The sequence below is a fragment of the Xiphophorus couchianus genome, chromosome 12, assembly GCF_001444195.1.
Source record: "Xiphophorus couchianus chromosome 12, X_couchianus-1.0, whole genome shotgun sequence".
Taxonomy (NCBI): domain Eukaryota; kingdom Metazoa; phylum Chordata; class Actinopteri; order Cyprinodontiformes; family Poeciliidae; genus Xiphophorus; species Xiphophorus couchianus.
In genome coordinates, this window is record NC_040239.1 from 6,379,242 (window position 1) to 6,393,641 (window position 14,400).

Consider the following 14,400-nt stretch of genomic DNA (forward strand, 5'->3'; position numbering starts at 1 on the left):
GGCCATTTTTGTCAGTACAGCCATTTTTATATGTATGACTTGCAAAACTGTATCATTGGAGATGCATTTTACTTTGTTAATCGTACTCCTCTGAGTTTTTCCTCTAACAATTTAAATATTTTTACCTTCTGCAAAAATGTTGATAGTGAAAGGCAGACTTCTTCAGTCTACCTCTGTCTGTCACATGTGACATGCTGCATGAACTTTGTTCAGATATCCCCTGCCATCCTGGGAGAGCTGTTGGAACATTATTCACTACATTCGTTGACCTGTAAAACAGAGCATCATGGTTAGGAAGCAGGATAGGAATATTCTTTAAGCTTTGTCTAAAGAAAATTATTGGCACTATAATTAGACCTGAAAAAAATAACACCTTGAAAAATCTAATATTTAATCACATAGTAGTATGATAATTCATTTATTTCTAGGAAAAACTGATGCATACACTCTTTCTCTGAGACCATCATTGGCAAGGGTGAGTTCAGCTTTGTTAGAGCAACAAAATAATGTGCAAAATACTGTATATATTACAGTTTTCCAAGCCATGCACACAAACATAGGTTTGAATATATATTTTTTTCTATTTTCTTGCTCATTACTTGCAATGCTAATATACAAATCATTGACAGTACTAACACCTGCTTGGATGTCAGTGGATTAGTGAAATGTTCTATATTTTACTGATACAGTAAGGACATTTTGAGGAGGTCGTCTAAAAGTTATCTTGGTTTGATCAGGGGTCAATATGTCAAATTATACAAGAGTCAACTGGCAAAAAGGGAATGAGAAACGGAATTTTAAAAAAAATGTATACAACAATGTTTTTTCCAAAAACTAATTACATAAAATTATATATGAGCAAAGGTATGACTATATTTTGATAATTCATGGAAGTACCTATGAAAATAATATTGGTTATTGTACTGTGGTGAGAAACAACTTGCTTGTGAGTTCATAGTGCCAGTTCAAATTTATGAAGCAGTAGGACAAATAGGTGGAAGGGTAAAATAATTTATTGTTTGAAATAAAAAGGTTTGGGAGCAGATTAACACATTGTAACTTTGTTTTTAGATTTCTGGAGTCATATTTTCCAAATTACTGTATTATGGGAAAAAAAGCTGGTCTTGTTAGAATTAGAGTAACAGTCCTCTCTGATCCCTCTCATCTCTAGGTTGTGTTCTTGCTCTCTTGATATTGATGTTGCTATAAACTGCAGAAAAAAAAATACTATAATCACTGATGTTTCAAAAAAGTTCAATGTCAGCAACGACCCAGCCACTATGTTTACTAGTTTTAAATAGGTGCTGCACATGAAATGTGATGACACAGAATGATTTGCCCCAGGAAGTTTAAATAAAATTCAGAATATGATTAGAGGTTTATACATTGCAAATGCAGTGCATCCTATGTAAGTGTGCATGAAAATTACATAGAAATATTTTTAAAATGACATCTTACATCAAAACATTGACTATCGGAGCAGCAGAGACCCTCAAGGCATTGCATAAAAAACAAGTATGAGATATTAGAACATAATGCTTCATATGAAACATCCCTTCCGGGACAAATCGCCTGAAACACATCCATGCTGGGCTGTCCACTGGCTGAGACAATGTAGTTACAGTGTGCTTTAATCTATGCTGAGAACTTGTCAACAATGCTCAGTTTATCTCGCTGTATGAGAAATCTTTAGAAGACTGGGTCCACACAAAGAACTGAAGCTTTTTTTGATGTTGTCAATTAGGGGTATAAAGTAATAGAACCTGCGAAAATTGATTTTGGGGAGAAAACAACAGGGAAAAATAACACAGTCCCAACCCCCAGCAAAAATAGCTTCATTGGGGTTTGTATCCATATATGAGCTGCATCCTTCAAAGATACCAGTAGTTGCACATGACTCATTCAAGCATCTTCTGTATATCTACATAGAGTTTCATAAAAAAAAATAGGGGCTGGGAAGATCCTTAGCCAAGTCCCGCAGCAACCATATGTTAAAATGGCTACATGAACAATACAGCCTGCAACTCAGCTAGACTTAACTTCATCTATCCAGCTGTTTTAAGCAGTAGTCGTTTTATACAGACTGAAAGCAAACTTAAATAAGTAATAGATTTTTATTTCATATATATTTAAAAAAATACAATGAAATAAAATTGTTTCTATTGTTGAGAGTATATCAATGAAGTAGAGTTTTCCATCAGATCTAGGAAATCAAGTGACACTTTGGAAGGGAACAACATTTGAAATCTTTCAGTAACCAATAGGCGTGGAGGGAGCACCCAAAGAAATCACTGCAACTTCTCAGTCAGAATAATATTCATCTACTAGTCAACCAGCTGTTAGTCTCCAAAACTCCCATTACTGCACTGCATTTTTTTTTTTTGTTATTCTGATAAAACCAAGCCTGGCTTTAAGACTTTGAAGAGGAGACTCATACTAAGAATAATACTAATAATAACAAAACAATAAACCACAAAACAACTCAAGATCCTAACTTATTTTCACTTAGAACCAAGATAGTTAGGAAATACTTTTTCCTTAATACATTACATGATATTACTTTAGAATATGAATGTCTTGTTTGGTATGTGGTATGGGTAATGATCTGTAAGACCTGAAAAAATCAAAAACTGAAGAAATACATAAGAAGGTAAACAGGACTGTACCTAAAAAGGGCTTTTATACTGGTTACCATGCTAGCTATCTTGTGACATCAGTATTTAAAAAGTTTGATAAATACAAACATGACATAGCAGTATAGATAAAGTTATACATTAAAAAGACAATTAAATTCATACATTCTTTGTCAAAACATACTTATTCAATTGGCCTGGAATCAAAGGACAATTTAAATGAGTTAATTAAGGATCTTATTTATTATAGACCTTATATTTTTGATAACATCAAATATTTTACAAATATTTACATCTGTTTTTTTTGTTGTTTTTTTGCTGTCACTCATCACATGAGTGAAAGACCACAATTTCACCTTATATGTAATATATTTATTCTTTTGTCCTTAATTTATACAGCTACCCTTTGGCCACGTTGATTGGTTCCTAAAACATAATTTAGATAATCATGGAAAAAAGCATTAGTAAACATGCAACATGTACAACTGCAAATGTTCAATGGTAATTTGTATTGTTGCTAATGGGAAAAAGATTTGCAGAGCACAATAAAAAAAAACACATGCATAACATAACACCTATATTATATAGGATTTATCAGTTTGATAAATCAACATCAAGTACAGTAAATACATATTTGTAAATTATCAGATCATAAACAGAGACTTTTATTATGTTTTACATTTATTATTTCCTTTTCAAACAAAATTCAATAAATAGGCTGTTTATACAATACCTCTGGGAAATTACAAAGGGGTTAGCTAAATACATAAAAACAAACAAGATGAAAATCACTTATTGTGATTTATCAACAGCCTTACAAACAATTCTTACCCTGATAGAATATGAATATTTCCTTCTCTCAACCTCTCAGCATTATATCACCTTGGTGGTGCCACTACCAAAGTTACATGTAAAAAAGGTTACACAGTGAAACTTTGTGCTTTGTCATGTCAGAAAGGAGACCTTTCCCACTTTCAGAACCTTTCCCACTGCCAATGTATAAGATTCAATATGCATTTCAATATAAAAACAATGTATAAAGGAAGAATAAAATAAACTGTTTGTATGTGTCCCAACATGTCAACTAATACTTGAAAGCACCTCTTAATTCAAGTTGAACATTTAGTATTCTTCAATAGGAAGATGTTAATTTTTCGGAAAACTTCTCCAAATCTGTCAGATTGTGATTTCTTGTGCACTGCTGTTTTCCTGTGATCCCACATACTTTCTATTTATTTTAGCTCTGGACTATGGTTGGGTGACTCCAAAACTTTATTTTTGCTGCTATTAAAGCCCACTCCACACATCAGCTCACTGCCAGATTGCTAAAGGCGCCTCAATGAATGTTTTGTTCAGAAATCATTAGAATCTGGATTTGAGAACTTACTTCTCCTCTACAAATCCCTCCTGACTTTTGGCAGCTCACACACTTTTAATCTCCGCTGGATTGACTAAAGCAAATTGCTTCATCTACTGTCTTCCACATCTGCAAAGCATAAACTCGTATATAGACTCACCTGCTTGCCCACTTCTCGCTGTTCCTTCATGTTACAGGTCCCAAGTGTCAGGACTGTGATGTACACAATCTGAAGAATAGTAAAACAATATTCAGCAATTATGAAAAAAGCATTGCCTTTAGCGTCCAGATATACTAATTTACTTGTTAGCCAACAAACCTTTTATAGTATACAATATCAATATTTTACATTACCTATTTTTTTTATAAACCTTGTTTACTGTTTACCCATTTTCACATCATCATCCTTCACTTAGACGAAGAACCAAAGTATAGTGTATTAAACAGGATAAATCAACTATTTATAAAGTTTTACTGCACTAAGCTGCTGATTAACTGGTCAAACTTATTTAATACTGATCAAAACATAATTACAAGACTTACAAACATTATATACAGAATTTAACATGGCATTATTTCAACTTTAACCTCTGAATTCCCACGCTTCATGAACAAAGAATAGTTTCTCTAAATTTAAAGTCAGCTAGACTCAGTTTACTCTCAGACTCTTAGCTACTTTATAAGACACCAAGCACCATTCATTGAATATTATTCTAACACAAGCAAAATAAAACTCTTAAAACCCGGAGTTAGTAAGATATCGCGGTCTTTCAATCATTTCACCCCGTGAGACTTCCCCGGTGCAGATTGGCTTCCTGTCAATCTAAACCTCGGCTGATAAAAACCTACAACCATTAGCAACTATTATCACAGTGCTATCAAATGATCAAATGAAAGGCAAACATCTTAAAGAGCAGTTTTTGTGAGAGGACCTGAAGAATAGTAAAACGGGATTCAGCGAAGACCACGGAAACTCTGCCTTCAGATTGTGCCTGAGGTAAACAGGAAGTCCGCCACAAAACCAACCCGGAAGCAACGATCCCTATATAAAGGTTCCGCTTCGCCGCTACTGCCCACATCTCAACCCCAGTAAAGCAATGCAAATACAGGCAGAATAATAACATTACAAAAAATTCTAACAAAATATAATTTATTCATTTTTTGAAAAAATTAAATAAATAGTATATGAAAATATTTCAAAATTATATAACAACCAAAAATAATGTGGGGGCATTTTTAGGTGCACCACATTCCTCTGAATTACCTTGATTCAACTGGACCTTTGCAATATCTCACCACACTATCTAAAAAGAAATGGTTCATAAATCTTATTATTAAACTTCTGCAAATTTCATGGGAACTTTCCTCGTACTGACTCTTCTCACTTCCCCAGAATTATGCTGGAGTATCTAGCAAAAATGTTTTCACTTCCAAACCTTTAAAAAGTCAGTATAATGTATTTTCCATGTATGTAGAGCCATTTTATAACACAATTGATAAGCCAACTTCAGTTTTGAAAATGCTCTATATATCATACATGATTTAAAAGAAATTTGAAATTGGGCCTCTGTCTCTTTAAGAATCTCCTACTCTTTCTGACACACCACAACAATGCTTCTTATTATGTTGTCAACTGTTCTCAGGAGAACTGGACTGAGAAGCAGTCTGTATGATACGGCCAGCAGATGCATAGTTCACCAGGAAGGAGACCGCAGCTCAAAGGAGGAGTTTTGTGAAAACAGGAGGCAAATGGCTGTCACGGGAGATTCAAGGATTCCTCAAGCATGCATAAAAGGATCAAAGCAACACTCCAAGTATGTTTTCAATGAGGGAATAACATTTTAAAATGATATAAGGCTCAAAAAGTTGCTTTTAAATATTACATTTTCTTCAAAAAATATTTAATCCTACTACTTGCAAATTTCTTGGTAAGCACTTTGAGTGTGCTTCAGCACCCAATGTGACATTGTGACATCTCCATCCCTTTATGACAACAGTGTACCCATTTTTAGATAGCAACTCCCACAATGTCACAAAGCTCAAATCATCTCAAACTGGTTCCTTGAAGTGAACAATGAGTTCACTGTACTGTAGTGACTTTCACAGTCACCACATTGCAATCCAATAGAGCACCCATGGGATCAGTCCAAATGGGATATTTTTTTTATGATTGTACAAGCAACTAATATGTAGCATGTGAGATACTATCATGTCACTATGGACCAAACTGTCAGAGGGATGTTTTGATACCCTTTTGAACTTTGAGCCATTGAGAATTGAGGCAGTTCTAAAGGGAAAAAGTGTACCTTATAAAACTGTTGGTTCATATGTTTTCATGGAGAGACTGAATGACAAATAGCGGATGGGTGTGAAGATAAGCCATTAGGGAAGAGCAAAAAAAACAACATCTACAGTATTTATACTGCTTGAGCTAAAAAGTTTTTTTTTCCTTTTAACTTGGTAATCCTCATTAACTGGGTAAAACAAGATTTTTCACATTTAGATTTTTCATCCACAACATTTTCCCATTTAACTCTTCTTAAAAGTAAAATATCTTAAAATGCAGCAAGAACAACATGATCATGCCTGTTTCTCAATGGCTATTTGTTCACTGAAAATGACCTGCCTTCAACTTTAATGCAAATTCTGGCAGACGCACGATGTCTCTTCCAGAAAACAGCCACCTTTGATCATGAGTAATAAGACATTTTTTTTTAGCTTCAGTGAATGTGACTGAAATATTTGATATTATGGCTAAAGGCGAAGGCTTATAAGTGAAAGTTTAGACTGCTCACTGCTGAGTACTTCGACAGAGGGTCTAAAAAAGTTTGCTTGCTGGTCTGCATACTAAATTCTCAAAGTGTATCAGTCTTTGTTTCAATCAAATCTCTCCACAATTCTCCATCTGTTGCTATTTTGCATTCTATTTCTGTTACTATCATCAAATGTTTGCCTGTTAGAGTTTATGATTGTAATATCACCGATATATATCTAAAGCTTTAGAAGTAAAAATGACTGATGTGTTTAGGTCTTTTCAAAATAGATGGGTTTATCAACACAGCTTTAAAATGAGCAAAAGATCATAAGACCTTAGAAATGCTCATTATCTTCTTTATGCAAATTTAGATGCCTCAGGTAAAACACAAGGCAGACCAAAATGGATATACTTATATAAATATGTATATCAATGTAATACAACATTATGAAGAAGCTCTGACAGTTCTTATATACACTTTTGATATTAAAAATCTTTTAAGAAAAATAAATAGAGTGTTGTTATGTCAAGGATGTAGTATTTTGTTTTTTTCATATCCCTCTTACCAAAATAGACGCAAATTTTATAAATGGAACAGGACTTGATGCTTCACAAAATACTCTATATTTTCACAATTATAAACCACATAACATGTGATACTAGATACAAGACAATGGTTATAGCAGCTAAAAAATATCCCCAAAGAAAAACATGCTATATTGTTTTTCTATTTAAAATTAAAACCAGATGTTCTGCATAAAAAAGACAGAACTCTTTTTTTCTCACTGAACTCTGCTTAGTAAAGTTCAGACTGATTCAAAAAATTTTATTTAAATGTCCTAAGGCAAAATGTCTCCAGAATGTTATAGGATGTATAATATTGTTTTTACACATCTTAGCTGTACTCAGAAATATACAGTCTGACCAACAGCTGTATATTTAGCATTGCTTTATGGAGCATAAGTGCTTACATAAGTATTATGAAGTATTATGGCTTTTCACAAAGATGTTGCGTTATTTTGCACTACCTTAACAGTGAAACGTTAAAAGCCGAACATCATTAGGGAATTGAATCTTGTAATTCAACCACACTAGATCTGCTTAAGTGGTCTCATGAGTCGACTTCACAACTGTCACCATACTGGCATCAACCCCCAGAGCGCACTCAAAAGGTCATATCAGCAGGACCTCCTTCCTGATCCTCTTTTAAATGATGGGGATCATGCTTCTATTTTTGTCAGGACTGGACTGCATTTCACGCGACAAAATGCAGCTGAGAAATAATCTTTGAGCATTTCAGACTGACATGGCCTTAAAGTAAGGCATTCATCCTCTGAGAAAGGTTAGATTCATTTCAAACTAACAGGACATAGACTGCAAAGGTAAAAAAAAACAAAAAACAAAAAAAAAAACAGCTAAGTGTTACAATGTTCATTTTTATTATGGAGATAATTTTAATGGTATAACCACTGGACTATATAAAGACATTTTCTAAATTTCCAATAGTACAAATTTGATCATTTTGAAACCATGTGAGCTTTTTCTGAAGAAAGAGATTAGCTGTATTGTTCACGCTGAAAATCTAACCATTTGTGTGTTTATGATTTTTCAGTAACCATTAGGACATAGAATGGTTTTATTGCTAATTTTAATACAGAAAAATAAATGTTAGATGTTCACATCCTGGCGTCAGCGGAGGGAGATACACTCTCCAACAAAGCTGCAGCTACCCACTGTGGAGCTTTTGCAGTAGATTAGGCTGATATCCAATAGGATTTGGTCCTACACACCTCATGAAAAGCACTGTGTAAATGGGTCTATCTAATGATCCAACTTAATATGATTAAAAAGAATAAAGCTCTCCACATACACATCCTCACCACCCCTCATACACACAGACACAAATACACACTCTTTTTCCCATTAGCCATTTTATGCCAGTTCATGTGGAGATCTGTGCTGATGTGGGGTTATCATCTGAAGACTAGCATACTGTCCAGTAATCTGCTCCAAACCAAATGTCCCCGTCTGTCAACAGAACTCACACAAGGGCCACTAAATAAAACACTCACCAGCATTCTGAGTGGTTAATCCACTATGGACTAAAATAGAGTCCAAACTAAAAATAACAAGTATAATAATCCACAAATGCTTATGTGAATCTTTATCAATTCAGTGTTCTTTTAAGGATTCCCCAAAGCTTATCTTAGGCAATATAAAAAAAAAATGTGTTTGACATGGAAAAAGAAACCATTATGCTGAGGAGTTAAATCAGTGCTGGTGTACACTTTCATGTAATTAGTGACATACTGACTAATTGGCTCAGGCTCTAAATTGAAAACAACTTTCTTATAATAAAAACAGTGGATTGGTCCCTCCTGGTTGGGGGTCCATTTATCATTTACCTCCTAACAATAGCAAATATTTTTGCTGCTGACTATAGCCACTTTTAATACATTTTCTTAAACATTTTGCCCTTCAAAAACCCACAGACCTGCAAAACTATTTTTTGAAGCATTGCTATGTGCTGAGGACCATTGTGGGGCCAAAATCCCACCTTTTACAACCTGCATTCAGATTTTGCAGCTCTGAAAAATGTGACTATGCACATTAAAGAATCACACTTTTATTATGAAACTATCAGTCTTATAAACAAGACTACAACTACTAGCAGTTTGTCATTAAATTGGCTCTACAGTTCAGCAATGGCTTCATGCATAAAATAATCAATGAACAGACAACCCTTCATTGTCATAGAGCATTTATTTTTAGGTGAAAACCTCAAAATTACACAAATGTTTTTTCATTGCAACATTCCAACATCCTGTCCCATTGATTACAGAATAAAATGCAGAACTGCAGGACAGGACAGAGTTACATCTTGCATTAATGCACTCTCTACTGCTAAGCCATCTTCACAGTCAGAACATGCTCTTAACAGGAAGAGCCGGGCAAACCAACATTTCTTGATGTACCTCTGGGGCTTAGGGGGGACTGATGTACAATTCTTTACCCTTGCATGGCTCCAATTTTCACTCTCTAATGGAGTGAAACATGCTTCTGTACTGAGGAGTTGAAAAAAATGTATCTTGTGCACCACACTGCAGGCTAGAGAATAATAAAACATTAGAAAATGTGATTAGATTTATTATATTTTCTATAATAAAACATTAGAAAATGTGATTAGATTGATTTCCTTGTTGAGCAAATTTGATTTTGTGATTTAAGTACAATCTGATTTTAATGGCCTACAACCAATGTATTATTTTTGATTTGGTCACAGCTAAATCTTTCACCCCTTTCATAATATTTCACAGAAAGGGGCCTTTGGTTTGGCCTTGCTACATTTGTATTTTAATACAAAGTGAATTAGTTTATTGTTATACAATCTTGTCATCTCTGTCTGTCCTCACATTTATTCCACAAACCTTTTGAATTATGTTTGATAGCAAAGAAAACAAGACACAAAATGAAAACACATGAAAAACGATGGAGCAAGACAGTGAAGGAGCAACCAGTGTTGCTGATTATTGCTGAATAACTCCAGCTCATCCCATCTCATTAGTCTGCTCGTGATTAAGAACTACTCTCAAGATGATGCCATTAACCTGCCCACACAACCATACGCTCTCAATGGGGCTCTACAAACTAGGCAAAAGAAAATTGCTGGCACTTTCTTTTTGACTTTATTGGGCATTGTATAGATGGTGAAAAATAAATGTCTGTCTGTCCGTCCGTCAGTCCAGACGTTTACAGTCTGATACTAAATTAGACTAAATATATGAAAAGCTAACAGTGAGTAGGCAAGACTTTCATTGGCTTATTATTAATTTCTTCAAAGTTAGGAGTTTGTACACATTTTCTCCATATTTTATATTTGGTCGTATTGCCTTTGCCAAGTATTGCCTTTATGACCTGGGTAAAAATGTTTGTCGTATCCTTCCACATGTTCCTCACAATAGCTTACTAAAATTTTGGCCCATTTTCTTGGACAGAATTGGTGTAACTGAACATGTTCAATACTGACATCGCTGTCAGTACTGTCACATATACCACATCTATATATATACACGACTGACAGTGATGTCCGAGATATATGTGGTGGTATTTCTGCTAAAGTTGATGTTTAGGGAGCCGTATCTGATCTGATCATAGTGAAAGAGGGGTTCTGCAATATATCCGCTCTTACAGTGGAATATATAGCCTTTTCCTTACTTTCGCTGTTCATAATCCCTGCCTATGTGTCCTTATCTGATTGTGACCCCAGCTATGAGCTTCTCGGTGTGAGATTACAAACATCTGGCGGGTCATCTAGTCTCAAGCTGTTATGTTAAACCCAGCAAACAGAGAGGGCTTCTGGACAGCCATGGGGAATTTTAGTGATGGAATATCCAATCCAATTCAAGTCCTAATGTAATGCTTTGTCATTGCAAAGTGATCCACCACATAATGCCCTGCTGGTGTGGGTATGTGATTAAAAAGCGTAATCTGAGTGCTCTGTATAGACTGATATGCAGTATATCACTTCACAGCCCAAGTTTCTCCTCTTAGCTCCATTTTGCTCTTGTTCTCTATTCAATTCGGAGGAATGTGTAAAACAGAGTATTAGTGAAAACAATGAAAGTGAGGGAGAAAAATAAAAATATTTGAGGAAGGTAAGGCTAACAGGAAAGAGTTATTTTTGAATTAATCATTTTTTTCCATGCTTTCATCTGAAGTGTAATGGTGTTGTGTTTAATTAGCAAAACTATCCCATGGTTTAGCTTGGTTGTGATTTTTTGAAGGTATTTCCATTATTAAGCAGATTTTATCCCCTAAACAGAGAATTACAATGACACAAGTACAGTATATCACCCCCCTCAGCCATCCCAACACAAACATTCTCAATCACACTGCAGAGAAAAACTGCTTTAGGTGACATTTGCCTTCCAACTTAAAATACATCTTCCATATTTCTGGGAAGTGCTTCAGAAAGAAGTGCCTAAACTTTGGAGTGGCTAAACTAGAATCCAAACTTTGATCCTGTCAAGAATCTGCTAAGGGATGTACAGCCCAGAGTGATGGCGTTGGAGCTTTTTGATGAGGCTTTTCCAACATCAAAGACCTGGAGATGGACACTTGCAGAACGTGTGCAAAAATCCCAATGGGTTACACAATGAGAAGTCTTACAACCAAAGGGGAAATAAAAGCTTTGACATAATTTGACATAATTACGTAGAATATTGAAAGCTACTTCCAGGAATAGAATATGTACTGGAGAAAGCAATGTCAGTATTATTCACTGTTATTTATTGATTTTAAGTTTTACGAAGAAAAATACATTTAAAAGAAATGTTTTTTAAATTCAGGTATTTTGAAGAAAACGTTTTAGATATATAAGAAGATAATTTTATGAGCTGGATTTTTGAGAGGAAGAAATGTTGGACAATCAGAAACACCTTCATGTAAAAACATGCATAATGATTAGCTTCAATATACAACCAACAAAAAATGCAGCAACGTAGGAACAAGAAGATTATTGTTCCTAATCTTTATTCAGAAAGATTTTGTTCTTTTCGAATAGAGAACAAAATCTTTATTTCAAGCATGTGAGCAGTACATGCTTAATGAACATCAAAATACGTTTTAAGTAAAACTATTGATGTGGCAAGAAAATCAAAATATATACACTGAAATTTCATAAAAATTACCTTAAAATTTCACCATTTCCTGTTTGTAAAGGAGTAGGAGGAGAGAAAAGATCGAATCCTGTCCTCTGTTACTAGAGTTAGCAAGTACATTTAGTGTTAAAACAAAAGTATTTTTCTTAGAATATTTTACAGAAATATTCATATATTTTGTCTTACTATCATGAGTCACCTAGAAATTGTGATAATTTAACAACTGGAAAATGAGACAAAAGAAAAATAAGATATGCAACATTTTCACAACCATCCCCAAGTCTAAGAGAAGTGGTTTTGCATACCTAATCATCTATCATCTTAATTAGAGACAACAACAAGTAAGCAGATGTTCAAACAGCAACTGTGTTTTTCTCAGCAATTGATGCACAATCTGACTCTTCCAATTACATTTTCAATCCACTCTCATTCAAGTTGAAAAATGTCAGCTGGACCATAAACTGATGTTTTGCATTTTCAGCAAAGCTGTGGATCCTATCAAGTGACTGTACTTCAAAAAACACAAGTTGCACATTATGCAGTATCCTCCTGCACAATACGTCCTCCCTTTACTTAACCCATCCATCCATCCATCCATTGTCTGTTCACCCTTGTCCCTAATGGGGTCGGGAGGGTTGCTGGTGCCTATCTCCAGCTACGTTCCAGGCGGGAGGCGGGGTACGCCCTGGACAGGTCGCCAGTCTGTCGCAGGGCAACACAAAGACATACAGGACAAACAACCATACACACACACACACACCTAGGGAGAATTTAGAGAGACCAAGTAACCTAACAGTCATGTTTTTGGACTGTGGGAGGAAGCCGGAGTACCCGGAGAGAACCCACGCATGCACAGGGAGAACATGCAAACTCCATGCAGAAAGACCCCGGCCGGGAATCGAACCCAGGACCTTCTTGCTGCAAGGCAACAGTGCTACCAACTGCGCCACTGTGCAGCCCTTAACTTAACCCATGTTCTAGAATTTGAAGTTCAGTAAAATGAGGTATAATTCCTGAGTGAAGTTTGACTTGACCAAAAATAAGTACCATTGAATTGTAGGCAGTAAAAATAAAAAGTTGTGTGATGTAAATATCTTTCAGAAGAAGAGAAATAAAGAAGATGGAGTAAGACACTAGGAAAGAATAAAAATGAACTATTAAACAAATTGTGAATGCTCCACGTTGCTATCATCCAGCCGCTTTTCCGCTGCTATTCACACAAAGAACTAACAGCTGGTGGCAGAAAAAGGGAGAGTTTGTTTTCATGTTTGTGGAGAGTTGAGGCAATTTATTGGACTGGGATTTGGCAAATCAGAATTCATTGCTGAAACTTTCTGATCCTGGAGGTTCAAGGGCTCTGAATAAACAAGACTGATTGTTTCAGAGGCATGCATATATTACGTCTGTTTGAGCCAGCACTATTACGCACAGACAACTATGGGAGTTTAAGCCAGACGTATTGAGGAGATTTTGAAGAAAAACATAGCAAAATCAGTTAATATAGTTTTCTGTGCAAGGCAAAAATAAAAAAACAGAGAATTTTTTAACAAAGTGCTCAAGTCTTAAGATGTGAAACATCTGATTTAGAATGTACTGAAACCTGCACAAATAATATGGATTATAAGGTTTGTCAGGAGCAAAATAAAAAGATCTGTTTAGTTCCGTTTTTATTGTAAGCATAACAACCAGCAGAGGAAATGTGGAAAAGAATAAACTTAAAATGTCAGAGTCCAAATGTTCAATTTAAGATGAAGAACAAAAACCACATTGACCAGAAAGTAATCATGGGCTCAATTCCTAATGTAAACCAGAAAATGTACTTCATACATAACACATAATACACATAATGGAGTTGCTTTTCTATATTTCTGCTCAGCCTTTTCTCAATTTTAGCGTTTGCCATTATTTTACTGCGGTTATTTAGTTTGAAAGCTTTGTCACGTATTACAGTTTGTAGAACTCTACAAAGCAGAACTTTTATAGTCTCATTGCAGC

General features: G+C 35.1%; 1 long non-coding RNA gene across 2 annotated transcripts in view; it reads right to left on the bottom strand.

The window, feature by feature from the left end:
- The window catches only part of LOC114154735 (uncharacterized), a 37,459-nt gene extending 32,371 nt beyond the window's left edge, over positions 1-5,088 (bottom strand). Inside the window, exons 1-3 of one of the 2 annotated variants that reach the window (XR_003597609.1) lie at positions 4,923-5,085; positions 4,151-4,219; positions 126-269 (exon numbers count right to left, since the gene is read on the bottom strand). This is a non-coding gene — a long non-coding RNA (uncharacterized LOC114154735). Of the gene's footprint in view, positions 1-125; positions 270-4,150; positions 4,220-4,922 lie in introns of both variants that reach the window. The other variant, XR_003597610.1, reaches the window with a different exon arrangement.
- Positions 5,089-14,400: the final 9,312 nt, after the last annotated feature.